Genomic DNA, 14,289 nt, shown 5'->3' with positions numbered 1-14,289 from the left:
AGCAGCATAATGGAACAGGGAAGCTTGTTCCTCCACTTTGGCATTGTTGTCAAAGGGGGAGAAGAAGTGAAGTGGAGAAGATATCTGCAGAAATTGGGGGAGAAGATGTGAAGTGGCGAGATATCTTTGTATATTGCCATCAATGCCAAAGGGGGACATTGTTGGCATTATGTGAACCAGTATGAGGACATGATGACATTGTATGTTGTCATTGATGTCAATATGCTGAAGAAGAGAGAACCGGTATGTTACTAAGAACTGGTATATGTGAGAGCTGATATAACATTGTGAACCGGTATATGTGCCAAAGTGAAGCGGTGTGTTTCTTCAAGGTGAACTGACATGTTGATATGGGAACTGGTACATGGAAGCTTTGTATGACTACTGGTTGGTAGTCTCAACTTCAGGGTTTCCGATTGAAATGCTTCAAGCCTGTGTGACTCAACTAGTGAATTTGTGTGATGAGTTAGCATTGTAACGAAGAATAGATCATGTTTCCATGTCAGTCTTGTGCGCATGAAGGATCTTGCATGAAGGAGATTGTTCCTATCTACCTTGGGAATGTGCGAAGTCTGTAAACGGTGAAAACACGTGATGGGTTATCAGCCACCATGAAAGTGGTGGAAAGCGAATGATGGAGAATGTCTTGAGATTAGTTTAAGATGGTTGCATTTAATGCAATGTTCTCAATGGTCAGGATTGAACCGTTTGAATTGCTTAACCTAACAAGTTTAGGGTTTAGGGTTTATGCTACCGACCTATCTGTTTCCTATAAGGTCGATGTTGTGTTTCTTTCTGAGGTTGTTAGAAAAAGTTGTGTGTATGTATCCAAGAGAAGAGATACGTGATTCTTGCCAGACCAGAGGAGAGAAGTGACACTTGTAGAGTGTAAGTGCAGAAGGTGAAGAGGAGCTAAAGCGTATCTGCATTGGTATTGAGTGTTGTTACTATTGGCATATGCACACTCCAATGAGACATTGTATGTGATTGAAGGTTTTGTCATTGATGGCAACCTTGCAGTCTTATGGCATCGACAAAGGCATTATATCGGCATCAACAGATCACACTCTACACCAGCACTGGCACAGAAGAAAGGAAGTATACCGGCACAGAGGCCGACAGGATTTTGTTATATTATATTTTGTTTATTATTGTAAAAATGTGTAAGCCGACTTGGCAAATTGTAAAATGACTCTTATATATAAAAGAGATCATTGCAGATATTTTGGATGATGAGTAATAGCATATAGGAAAATATTAGGCAGACCTATTGTGCAAAATATAGGTCAAGGGGTATATGTAAAGAATAGAGCAGGAACCGGTACTGAATCTGGCATTGAAGATGCTATTGTAAAGCAGTACAAGATATTGGATTTTTATAATCCTTATTGTAAGTCAGTGAGACTTCCCATTGAGCAGTGAGCTCTAGACAGTTGGCCTTCCTGCATGTGCAGGCCCCTATTGTAATTAATATTCTCTTATTGGCCAGTGAGTGAATATTGTGGGTCACAAATCCCACCGAGGTTTTTCCCACACTGGGTTTCCTTGTTAAAATCTTGTGTTATGGTGTGCTTTTCATGTGGATGTTCTTGATTCTATTTGTTGCATTATTTCTTGTATACCGGTACACTGTTATATTATGTTCTGCATGTTTTAAGTTAAGAAATTCTAATTACCGGTTAGATACTGATTCACCCCCCCCTCTCAATATTTGTGGGATCCCTAACAATTGGTATCAGAGTTTGGTCCTCTATTTTCAAAAGCCTAATAGCTTGAGGAAGATCTTGACACCGGTAAAGATGGAAAATTTGATGAAGCAACTAGAAGGAGCTCTTACAGACTATGATGCAAAAAAGTTGAAAAATATCAAATTAGAAGATGATTTAAGAGCAGCTCAGGACATCATTTAGGCACTTCAAGAAAATTTTACTGTTGCAAGAAATAAGAGAAGAGAACTTTGTGAAAAATTGCAAAATGAGAATGATGAAAAGGAATCACTTAATGATATGATAAGCAAGTTGAAACAAGAGATCATGACAACAAAAAATGAAATGCAGGATATGACTATGAGATTTTGCAAAGAGATTGAGGATAGGAAGAAGAATGAAGAAGATTTGACCAGAAGACTAAGTGATGTAGCAGATGAGAACACAAGACTTATCTATGAAAATGACATGTTGAAGACAGATCTGATGCATACTTAGAATGACTCAAATGAACTGATGAGACAAAAAGAAGTCTTAGAAAGAGAACTAGAAACTGCAAATCAACATAAAGAAAAATTCAAGAAAAGCTCAGAGGATCTTGGCACCTTGCTGAAGAATCAAAAACTTAAAGGTGACACTTCTGGAATTGGCTCTGAAGTTGGTGAAAGCTCCGGTATTGCAAATACTCAGGATCACAGCAAACCGGTAAGACAACCTAATGCTTATAAATTTAATGGTAAATGCTTTAACTGTAATAAGTATGGTCATAGAGAAAATGGATGTAGATCTAGAAATTATCAGAATATCAACACACCCACTGGTCAATGTTCTAAATGCAACAAAGTTGGTCACAACTCTGAAAATTGTAGAATGAATGTGAGATGTTATGTTTGTGGAAGATTTGGACATTTATCCAATCAATGCAGAATACAAACCAGCATAGGTTATGGGAAAGCTATTCAGAAAAATAATGTAACTTGTTATGCATGTAATAAGATTGGGCATATTGCTAAATTCTATAGAAGTAAAGGAACACCGGTAGACAACAAAAGTTCTAGCTTGAAAGGTAAATAAAAAGTTGAAGAGGTTAAGCAAGAATTCTCAAAACAATGGATTAGAAAAGTTGATCTAAATATTGGGAATACTCCTCCACCGGTAGAACAAACCAATACTTCATTGGTAGAACCGAGTGATGCTTCACCAAAAGGATAGAGCAGTGCTCCACCAGCAGGAAGTTCTTCATCTAATTGAAGAAAATTTCTTTGAGTGTTTGGCAATCTATTGATACATGTGCTATTATTCCCTTGGTCGGAGATAAGAAGTTGGAAATTACTTATTACCGGCAAACAATGTTAAGTGAATACTTAACCGGCATGCAATTAATGTTGTAGATGGTGAATAGACACTATAAAATTAGGGTTTTGGCTGCATTTCATTTCACCGAGATTTCAAATTTTTGAAGAGCGTGAAGATTCTGAGCTAAGGCATTTCGAGCAAGAAGCAAGAACACTCCAAGAAATCATCCATCCAAGGTAGTAAAAGATATTTAATCATGGCACCCACCTCTACAATTGAATATATAGCAAACCTTACTATTGTTGAAGTAATAAAAAGACTTAGGCCCATATTTCAGTTAGTTCCCGAGATAGCAAAGAAGGATGATACCTTAGGTGCTTTTTCTCAAATTCCTAAGGGAGTTGTTAATGCTGAAGACCCCATAATGTACATCCACTGCAACATTGAAGAATTAGGAGATGAGGAAATTAAAACCATGTATAAAACTGTGATATGTGATAATACTGACAATGTAAAGGATGAACACAAGATCATTGAGACCCTAGGATTTATAGAGATCCTTAGCATTCTTGAATTTCCCAAGGATGTGATTAGGATAGTCTTAAGCAGGGTACATGGAGAATTTTTCTAGTTAGATGCAATCCACAAAATCACCAAGGAAGCTGTGAAAGCTATCATAGGGTTACCGACCACTGGTAAAAAACCAGATAAAACCAATAAAGTTTCCAATGACCTAGTTATAAACCTAACTGGTGCAACATTCGACAAGAGGTCCCTAAGAGTTAATGATGTAACAGATATCAATGTGAGATTCATTAGTATGATATTAGGGTATAAAGCTACTCATGCTAATAGACTCAATTCAATTTCAAGTTTATGCATTAAGAGTGCTTATGATATGGTCACAGATAATGCAAAACTTGACATATGTGAGTGGTTAAAGGATGAATTAATTGACAACCTTGGAAAGATCAAGAAGGACAAGAAAGGAACTTTCAGATTTGGAAATCTATTAGTATGCCTAATGATACATATAACAAAATAGGTTCTCGGTATAGGTTACAAAGAACTTGGATATGACATACCGGTAGGCAAACAATTAACAGAACTATTCAATAACATGGGTGAGAACAAGGAAAACAATATTAATGACTTCTTTCAAGCATTAAAAACCAAAATGAAGAAAAGAGTAAGGTTATCACAGAAGATTGTAGACAAATACAGAGATGAAATATGATTTGTCATCAAGAAAGATGAAATCTGGATGGAAGCGGTCATCCCAAGGATAGTTTGGGTAACTGAGATGGGCTATGAAACAGATGATCACATAGTTGAAACATATGCTAAAGCACTTCTAGAAGCCCCTAGAGAACCTAAGGAAGAAGTATTTGGTAGTGCAGAAAATATTGAAAGACAAATTCAATCAAAGAAAAGGGTGAAAAAGGTTGAGGCAGTTGTAAGGAAAGGTTCCAGACAAGAAAAAGCCATCAAAGAAGATGTATTGAAGAAAAATGACATAATAGAGGATGAGTTAGCAGCTCCACAGCTTGAAACTCACCTATCACCGGTAGGTACCTCTTCAGGAAGTAACATGCTTGCAACTTTCAAAAGAGTTGTAAGAAAAAGAGATCCCTCATCGGCAACCACACCCTCACCTAGGAGGACAAGGCAAAAGCAACAAGCAGTAAGATCTCTGGTAAGAAAGGCCACACCAAAGAAGAAACTGACACCCAAGAAGAAGAAAAGGACAAACAAAGACTTGGCCCCTCTTGATATACTATTGAATGAAATCATAGAGGAAGGTAAACTGAAGAATATAGAGAAAATATATGACACTCTAACAGCTGATGAAAAAGAGCAAGTTGAAAATAGTGTTATATTGCACATGGATATGTACAAGAAATTTTTCATGGAAGTAGTCAATGAGATACCAGATGAATTATTCAAAAGACTAGAGGCAAGAAGACAAGTAGTGATAGAATTGGATAAGAAAATAAAAATTGAAAAGTTACTTGCTGTATATCCGGTAAACTCTCCACAAGAAATTGATGACTTGATTGCTCAAGCCAACCAGATAGTATTTTCTACTGCACACTGGCACGTTGCCTTAATGGTAGGAAGAGTTAATGAGGTGACAGAGGAAACAGAAAATGGATGGGATATATTCCTGGTTGAGAATGAAAAACAAGAAGAGTACAGGAACCCCAAACCCATAAAAGTTTATCAGAAAGACTGAGACAAGGGGAAAGGAAAATTTGGTGGACCACCTAGTATCAAAGTTAGAGACAACTTACCCCCACCTTCTTTAAATACTCCACCAGTAAAATCAACAACTACTGAAGATCAACCGACAACTGAGAGTATGGATGTAGAGGATAATAATCCTAATCCTAAAATCCTATATACTATGAATGTTGATACTCAGAAGATCAACATAGTAGTAGACAAAGATACAACAAATAAGTCAGATATGGCTAGTGAGCCTCCGGTGACTAAGGAAACTGATAAACCGGCAGAATATAAAGAGAAAAAGGTAGAGACTGAGAAACAGACTAAGGCGATGAAACATACAAAGAAACAAATAGAGCTAAAGGCTCCAAAACAACAACAACCGAAACAGGTACATAAGGAAACAGTACCACCAGTAACTAGTGAAAAACCATTGCTTAAAGAAATGTAGACACAAACTGACCTACCAGAGGTCAAAACAAGCCTGGTTACTTCCACCGGTACTCAGATTGTTGATTCATCATCAAGCTTCAAATCAACCAATGTGACTGAGGTACTACTTGACTCTATCAAGAAAATAATCGACTGCAGCTCACAAGCTTACAAAGCAATTGATGATACCATACCAATTTTGAAGGTAATTGCTCCTAACTATAATATAGATAACAAAGATTCTTTAGGACAATTGGATACACTGTGTAAATATATCTCAAAAAACATTGAGAAAATAAAAGAAGAGTTAGTAAAGGATAAAGTAGAAGTTGAAAAACAGAAATTCTTTGATGAACACATAAAGAAGTGTAATAGAAATTTTGACACACTTCTACCGAAATTATGTAATTTGTTGAAAGAGTACAAAAATCTGTACAAAGATACCTGTAAAACAAACTTTTTGACTGTAGATATTGACAAGAAAATGAGCAAGGTACAGGATGAGATCAATAAACTTACAGATAATTTTGTCAACTCACCTGATACACTATAAGTTTTTGAGAAGATAACAAATTTTGAGGAAGGACTACTCAAATTGGAAAGAGAGAAAGAAATAATAATAAGTAAGGGAAAACATTTGAGATCAAAACTAAGTCCAAGATTGGACTATCTAGCATCTCTGCGGAAGGAAATTTCTGAGGCAATAATACAGGGAAGCAAAACACCAGCAGAGCATTTATAGCATCTCACCGGTACAGTGAAGAGAACAAAAACAATAATAAAGGATAGCAAGAAGTTTATGGATAGTATAAACTTGATTTTGGGAGATCTTTTTCAAATTATAACTATCCAGCTACAAGGTTAAAACCACAAACTCTACTGACATCTTGACAACCTTTTTCATTGATGCCAAAGGGGGAGTAGTGGGATGAGAAAATTCAAATCACAGGACAGGAATCATATGCTCAGGGGGAGCTCTCACATTTTTGGTAACATTTTTTGGACTACACATTTTTGGATACTTTTTGAAATTTCTCATGAGTGTTGCCATCAATGCCAAAGGGGAAGATTTTTGGCATATGCACACTCCAATGAGACATTGTATGTGATTGAAGGTTTTGTCATTGATGGCAACCTTGCAATCTTATGGCACCGAGAAAGGCATTATACCGGCATCAGCAGATCACACTCTACACTAGCACTCAGGACACTGACACCGACACAAAAGAAAGGAAGTATACCAGCACAAAGGCTGACATGATTTTGTTATATTATATTTTGTTTATTATTGTAAAAATGTGTAAGCTGACTTGGCAAATTGTAAAATGACTCTTATATATAAAAGAGATCATTGTAGAAATTTTGGATGATGAGTAATAGCATATAGGAAAATATTAGGTAGACCTATTGTGCGAAATATAGGTCAAGGGGTATATGTAAAGAACAGAGTAGGAACCGGCACTGAATCTGGCATTGAAGATGCTATTGTAAAGTAGTACAAGATATTGGATTTGTATAATCCTCAGTGAGACTTCCCATTGAGTAATGAGCTCTAGGCAGTTGGCCTTCTTGCATGTGTAGGCCCCTATTGTAAGTAATATTCTCTTATTAGCCAGTGAGTGAATATTGTGGGTCACAAATCCCACCGTGGTTTCTCCCACATCGGGTTTCCTCGTTAAAATCTTGTGTTATGGTGTAATTTTCATGTGGATGTTCTTGATTCTGTTTATTGCATTATTTCTTGTATACTGGTACACTGTTATAATATGTTCTGCATGTTTTAAGTTAAGAAATTCTAATTACCAGTTAGATACTGATTCACCCCCCCCTCTTAGTATCTGTGGGATCCCTAATAGTTACCAGATCATTGTAATACCTATTGATCTCTAACCACTTCAACAGTTGGGAAATCCCTTAACAGGGTAGCTTTAACCAGCTTATTATAAATCCTTTAACAGGGTGACTCAAAACCATTGAGTTCTTGAAATCCTCTAACAAGGTAGCCTTTAACAGGGTTTAACCCTTAACCAGGTATTCTAGCCATCCCTTAACCGGGTGATCCCTAAGAGGATCGGTTCCTAACAGAACCTATTGTATCAGTCTTTAACCAGACAAGGCTCCTAACATAGCGGACTTCTAAAGAGTTCAAAAATAGCTTGTGGGTATTCATCCCCACCGTGGTTTTTCCCAGTTGGGTTTCCACGTGAAAAATCTGTGTGTCATGTGTGGTGTTATTCATGTGATGGTTTAAGTGATTTGTGTCTGAAGGTAAACCATGTTGATCTAGCTGTTTATATATTTTTGATGATAGAATACCTGTTCATGCATTAGGGTGAAATGGAAATGAAGTATTAGATTGTATGAAAAGATAAGTGTCAACTGGTATATGCTTGTCTCAGTTATTCTGGGTTTTGCCAGTTGTCCTCTGTTTAAGACCGGTGTTACTGTTTGTCTGCCAAAGCACAGTGTCTGCTGATAAACTAGTTTTAGGAATGTGTTTTTGTCTGTACTGATTAACCCCCCCCTCTCAGTACCAGTTTGGTACTATCCATTCATCATTGAGTTATCAAATTTAACCTGATATTTCTTTTAAATTGAGGGGTGAATTAGCTATATCCTCTAAACCAAGCATTATTTTATCATATTTATTATCAACATTCCTTCAATACCTATTTGTGAATATTTAGGGTGACATGATTAGCATCCTCCCCTTTGTACAAAATTATTGATTACATGAAATGGATTTATTATGTCATTTTTCAATATACCATGGTTGTATATGTTTATACGTAAAGTTATGAATCCAAAATTGTCAAATAGATGTTACATAGATAATAGTATTTCCTTCTTGCTATCTATTATAGACAATGGAAAAGTTTCCATTGTCCTTTAATTCTCGTATACATTACTTGAACCCAGTCTATGTGTCTTTATGGTCGAAGTCATGGAATTTCAGCAATTTAATTTGTAGTATATAGCAATAGCCTATTAGCAAGCTGACTCTAGCGAAGACAAATTTGAAAGAATTCATAAAACAAGAGTTGCCAATGACATATACTGACGCTTGATTTTTATGTTTCTTTTGTTATAGGCTCCTTTGATGTAAGGGATAAAGAGGATCGATGGATACGAAGATGGGTTAAGAACGGGGATATGATTATCCTCCTAGGAGGAATCTATCATCGATTTACCCTCGACACAAACAACTACATTAATGTAAATGCTCTTTTATCTCAAGGACACTCACTATAAATCATTTCTTATATGAACTAGAGGATAATATTATTGTTTCCTTGACTTTTATCGCAGATCCTGAGGCTTTTCTAGGGCGAGCCAGTCTGGACAACATACAATCGTAAGTTTTTTTATTACTTGTAAGTCATGAATATGCCTCTTTAGTTGATTAAAATCATTTCAATGAATGCAAATCTTGATTATTATAAAGTGATAACAGCACTATCAATATCAATTCCAAATTGAAACCCTTTCAGTGCATGCATGTTGTTTGCCAAAATGCCATCTCAAAAGTATTAGCAAACAAACATTGGCATTCACAAAATCAAGAAAGACAAACTAAAAATTAGCAATAGAGCATTCAAGTAAATTGTTTGTCAAGAAGCATAGTTGAAAAGGTGCAAAAGAAATTGGATTCAAAATAGGGGTAGACCATTACAAATTGGCAACTTGGCATCACTTCTCTTCTTACTTCTCCTCAACCCTCTTGCTCTACACTCTCAGTTTTTCACCTGGCACCTGCAACTCTCACTCTCACATTCACAGTTGTCAGCTTCTTGTTCTTTGTTTTTGTGTGTTGAAACAAAAATAGGAGGTAGTTTTATAAAGTTGGTGGGGTCTGGGTGGGGCCCATAGGCTATGAGGGTTTTTTATTACTTTACAATCGTAAGTTTTTTTATTACTTGTTTGTCATGAATATGCCTCATATACTGACATATACTGACACTTGAGTTTTATGTTTCTTTTGTTATAGGCTCCTTTGATGTAAGGGATAAAGAGGATTGATGGATACAAAGATGGGTTAAGAAGGGGGATATGATTATCCTCCCAGGAGGAATCTATCATTGATTTACCCTCAACACAAACAACTACATTAATGTAAATGCTCTTTTATCTCAAAGACACTCACTATAAATCATTTCTTATATGAACTAGAGGATAATATTATTGTTTTTTTGACTTTTATCGTAGATCCTGAGGCTTTTCCAGGGTGAGCTAGTCTGGACAACATACAATCGTCCTTGTGAGGAGCATCCTGCTAGGTAAGAACCCTACTACTTGTAAGACCAAGATAAGAATTTCAATTTGATTGTTTTCAAGAAAACCTGAACATTCTAGTTTTATATATATAAATGACATATTTTTGTGATGGCATGTTCCAATATGTATTTTCTTTTGATAGATTGGTTGTAGGTTCTAGAGAGGACCACTTCCAAACAGATAAAGTTATTATAAATAGGCTATTGGTGAAGAATAACTAAAGAAAATAAATGAAAAACCACATCAACAATAACCAACACAATTAGAAACATTAATCTTAAGATTCTTTTTAGCCCTCACCTTTCTTGACTACTTATTTATCTTTTGACAACATGAAACTTCTTGAGAAGGATCTTCTTACTCAAAAAAAAATATGATAAAAAACAATTGTCCAATCACTCGCATCAACATTAACCATGCCAGAATTTGATGTTGCAAGATCCAAGATGGATATTGCATAACATAGAGAAGCCATCATTTGAAGGAAACAAGAACCCAGTAAAGACATTAAGAGGGCATGAAGGCACAACCAAGGGCCATTGAGTAGAAGGCAAAGGAAAAATCTTGGAAACAAGAGGAGGAGCACTTGGAGAAGAAGGTAGGGAAAATAGCAGTCCAACCAATAGAGAAGCTGAACTCTGAGGGAAAACTACCAGACATAGCAAGAAACTCTCCAGTCAAAGGAGGGGAGACAAAACCAACAATCTCTACTTAGGGAGGAGCTCTAGACCCCAAATCTGAAGAAAGAAATAGAGCTAAAGTAAGAGAATTGGATAACAACAAGAATGCAAAGTGCACCCATGATTTGCTAACCAGTTTTTTTTCACTTTTTTCGTGATTTAGTTTTCGGACATTATAACAAACACTTGACATGTAAATTACTCAAATAGTATGCTCTACAAAATTCTTCAGCCAACCCTTTTTTCCAAAATACAAATAATAGGCATTACATTAAATAGTTTGCTTGCAATTTAGATCACAGTGTTTTTGATTTGAAACAAGTTTATTGATGTTTGAGTTCTAATGATATTGCATGTACTGAATTCGAGATTGTAAACCCAAATATCATTCATGGATAAAAATTGTTAGGAAATATATTATTAGTGTGAATTTTGTTATAATGGTTATGACTTGTTTTAAACAATTGACTAATTCTAGAGTCAGGTAAAACTACATGGAGAAATTTGTCAACCTTTCCTTCATTTAAACCAAGCAGTAAACCTTTATGTATATGTATATGCATATATGCATATGGATATGGATATGTATTTTGAAAAGTACTCCCTTAATTTAAAAATTATTAACAATCAAATGATTGTACTTAAATCAGTTGAGCATAATTGGTGAGGGTGATGATATGTTTCTTGATTATAACATCCACAAAATGCTCAAAATTAAATGAAAATCTTTAATGAATACACCAAACTATATACATATGCATATACATATACATATACATATACATATACATATACATATACATATACATATGCATATACATATACATATACATATGCATATGCGTATGCATATCCATATGCATATGCATATGCATATACATAAAGGTTTAGTTGGTTTAAATGAAGGAAAGGTTGACAAATTTACGGTGATCTCTTCATGACCACACCACAATTAGGACAATGATCTCAAACACACTTTTTACTGTTCTCTTGGTGATTGTGCCCAATTATGTATGTCTTGCTTATGTATGAAAATGGCATTTTGCAGCTTTCCACTGACGATCTATTTGAGATGTCTTTCATTTAGATATGGTATGAGCTTAGTCCTAGAGTGAGACTAGTTGGACCATCTCAAGCATGGTGCACCTGATCATATTAGCTTGAAACCATGCCCCTCATATTAGCCTCAAACCTATGCCCCCTACTGGTAGGTGGTGGGGATAGAATATCATTCGCTGTACATATCAATGACTAGATAATAATAATAATTTTTTGATAAAAGTATTATCGTCATCAGAATTACGATGAATACCAAGCTTTCCACCGATGATGAAATCAACAGACATACAATGTTCTCATCGGTGAAAATGTTCTGGAGTTGTCGCACTTCTGACTCAAACTACACAAACATTCAACGAGGATGTTGTATGTGTGACGACACTTCATAGTCGGACGATCGACGATGCCTCCGAATGGAGCGACAACACAAGTGTCAGACAAACAACATCACCATCGGTACGAAGTTCCAAATTGTCATCGACTTTGCGATGAAATCTACTGAAGCATCCAACGGGGATGCTGCATGCCTGATGACTTTTTTGATCGGAAGAGCGATCATGCCCACTATCGGCAAAGTCCATGGGATTGTCATATTTTCAACGATTAGGGCATCACCGACAAATCCGACGATGAGTTTCCGATGAATACTTTTGTTGGCACTCCGACGAAAATTAGTCATAATTCTGACAATTGGCCATCGGAAATTAGCTCTGAATGTACTAGTGAAGAGAAGTGTGATATATGCATAAGAGTTGTAGAGTGTTGAGCATAAGTGGATCTGATCTAGCAAGCTCAAAAATCCAAGTAACATATCACTTTTCACTGTTGTTCCCTAACAACTACAACAGGTTAAATCCTTTAATCGGGTAGGTCCTAAGAAGCCTTAAACATTTAAGTCCCCTAACAAGGAAGCTCTCAAAATAGTGGTAAATCCTCTCATGAGGCTGATCCTAATAGATATTCAAGCTCCTAACTAGGCTTTTAGGAAAATCCCTTAACCGGGTGACTCCTAACAGGGTCTGCTCCTAACAAGGCATGCTTCAAATGAGTAAAAATATATGTAGGTTCCAACTCCCATCGTGGTTTTTCCCTATTTGGGTTTTCATGTTGAACAATTATGGAGCTCATGTGTAGAATTATTTTCATGTGATGTTCTTGTTTATGTTACATTTCATGCACTATTTTTGAGTACATCGGTTATGATGTTTCATTGAAGGTTTACCAAAGGTTACCCATACTAATAAGTGTTGGTAGAGAAAGTGTGTGATCTGATAGATGAGGATAATGAGTTGGTAAATGATCAAATTTATATGACTTCTTAAGTGGTGAAATAATTGATAGATGTGGTAAATGATTTGATTAATGTATTAGCAGATCTGACAAGGAGGTTGTTAGATCCAATAAAAGAAGTTGAGATATTTGATAAATGATTTCAGATCTGATATAAGTTTGTTTTTGGTTTAATCTTGTAAATTGGTGTTAATACTGATTCACTCCCCCTCTCAATATTAACCGGATCCTCATAGGATTAACAAATCTCACCGAAAAACTCACAGGAATATGTTGACATCCATGACAACAACATATCCAAGTCCAACAACCAAATCCAATAGACTACAACAATCTCCCAACAATCTCAACAACTCAGCACCTATTGCATCTTAATGAACAACCTCCGAGATTTTAGAAGCTAGTTCTTCATTCATGGGAAAGCGAAATAGAGAAAATACTGAAAATTAAAGATAACCTAGGCGATATGCCATAATTTAGAATTTAAACTTCAGAAGCACAATAAATCATATATAGAATGCATAATTCAAAGGCTAAAATATTCTCCATTATCACAAAATTCAACCCAGTTTCACCAACAACATAATAAATTTCAAACACAACTAAAACTGATTCACAAGAGTGAGACATGATTCAACCTACAAAAGTTATGCTCAATATTATAAAAGCTTAAATAGATACATAATATTAGTCTTCCTTCAAATGACATAAAGCATAATGATAAAGCATAGAGAGTTATTGTAATGGTGGGAAAATGGTGAATGATAAATCAAGAGGGAAACTACCCTTTCCCTCAAAAAGAGATGAGAGTTTCGCTATCGATTACCATTCAAGCACTTTTCACCATTACATTAGAAAGAGGAGAGGATAATTCACTAGATTCAATCTCTCCACACAAAGATGGTAGATTGAATTCTGAATGAATTGGGAATGCTAAGTTGATCCCCTCTTTCTTATTTGAAATAGAAAGGATATATATTGAATTATGTAGTGCAAAAGTGACAAATAACTGATTATAACTTGAGATTGGAATATGGGAGGAAGTTGTGCACCTAGATCTGGCAGTAATATGTTGAGATGAAGTCGTCCTGTGAGTTTGAGGAAAATTTTCCCAGATCGTGGCGGGAACCTATATGGTCCTCCAAAAAATCTTCTATTTGATTAGGTTTGAGGATTCAAGTTCACATGCGTGAGGACCCTAATGCAGTCAAAAATTGCTAGGGTCATAATTTTACGACACTACATTTAGCCCCCACTTTAGCAGGAGTATAAGCGTACACCAATACTGTCGGTAAAGTTCAAGGAAACAAGATTGGAAGACT

The sequence above is a fragment of the Cryptomeria japonica genome, chromosome 6 (genome assembly GCF_030272615.1).
Source record: "Cryptomeria japonica chromosome 6, Sugi_1.0, whole genome shotgun sequence".
NCBI lineage: Eukaryota > Viridiplantae > Streptophyta > Pinopsida > Cupressales > Cupressaceae > Cryptomeria > Cryptomeria japonica.
Note: the sequence above shows the minus strand (reverse complement) of the source record.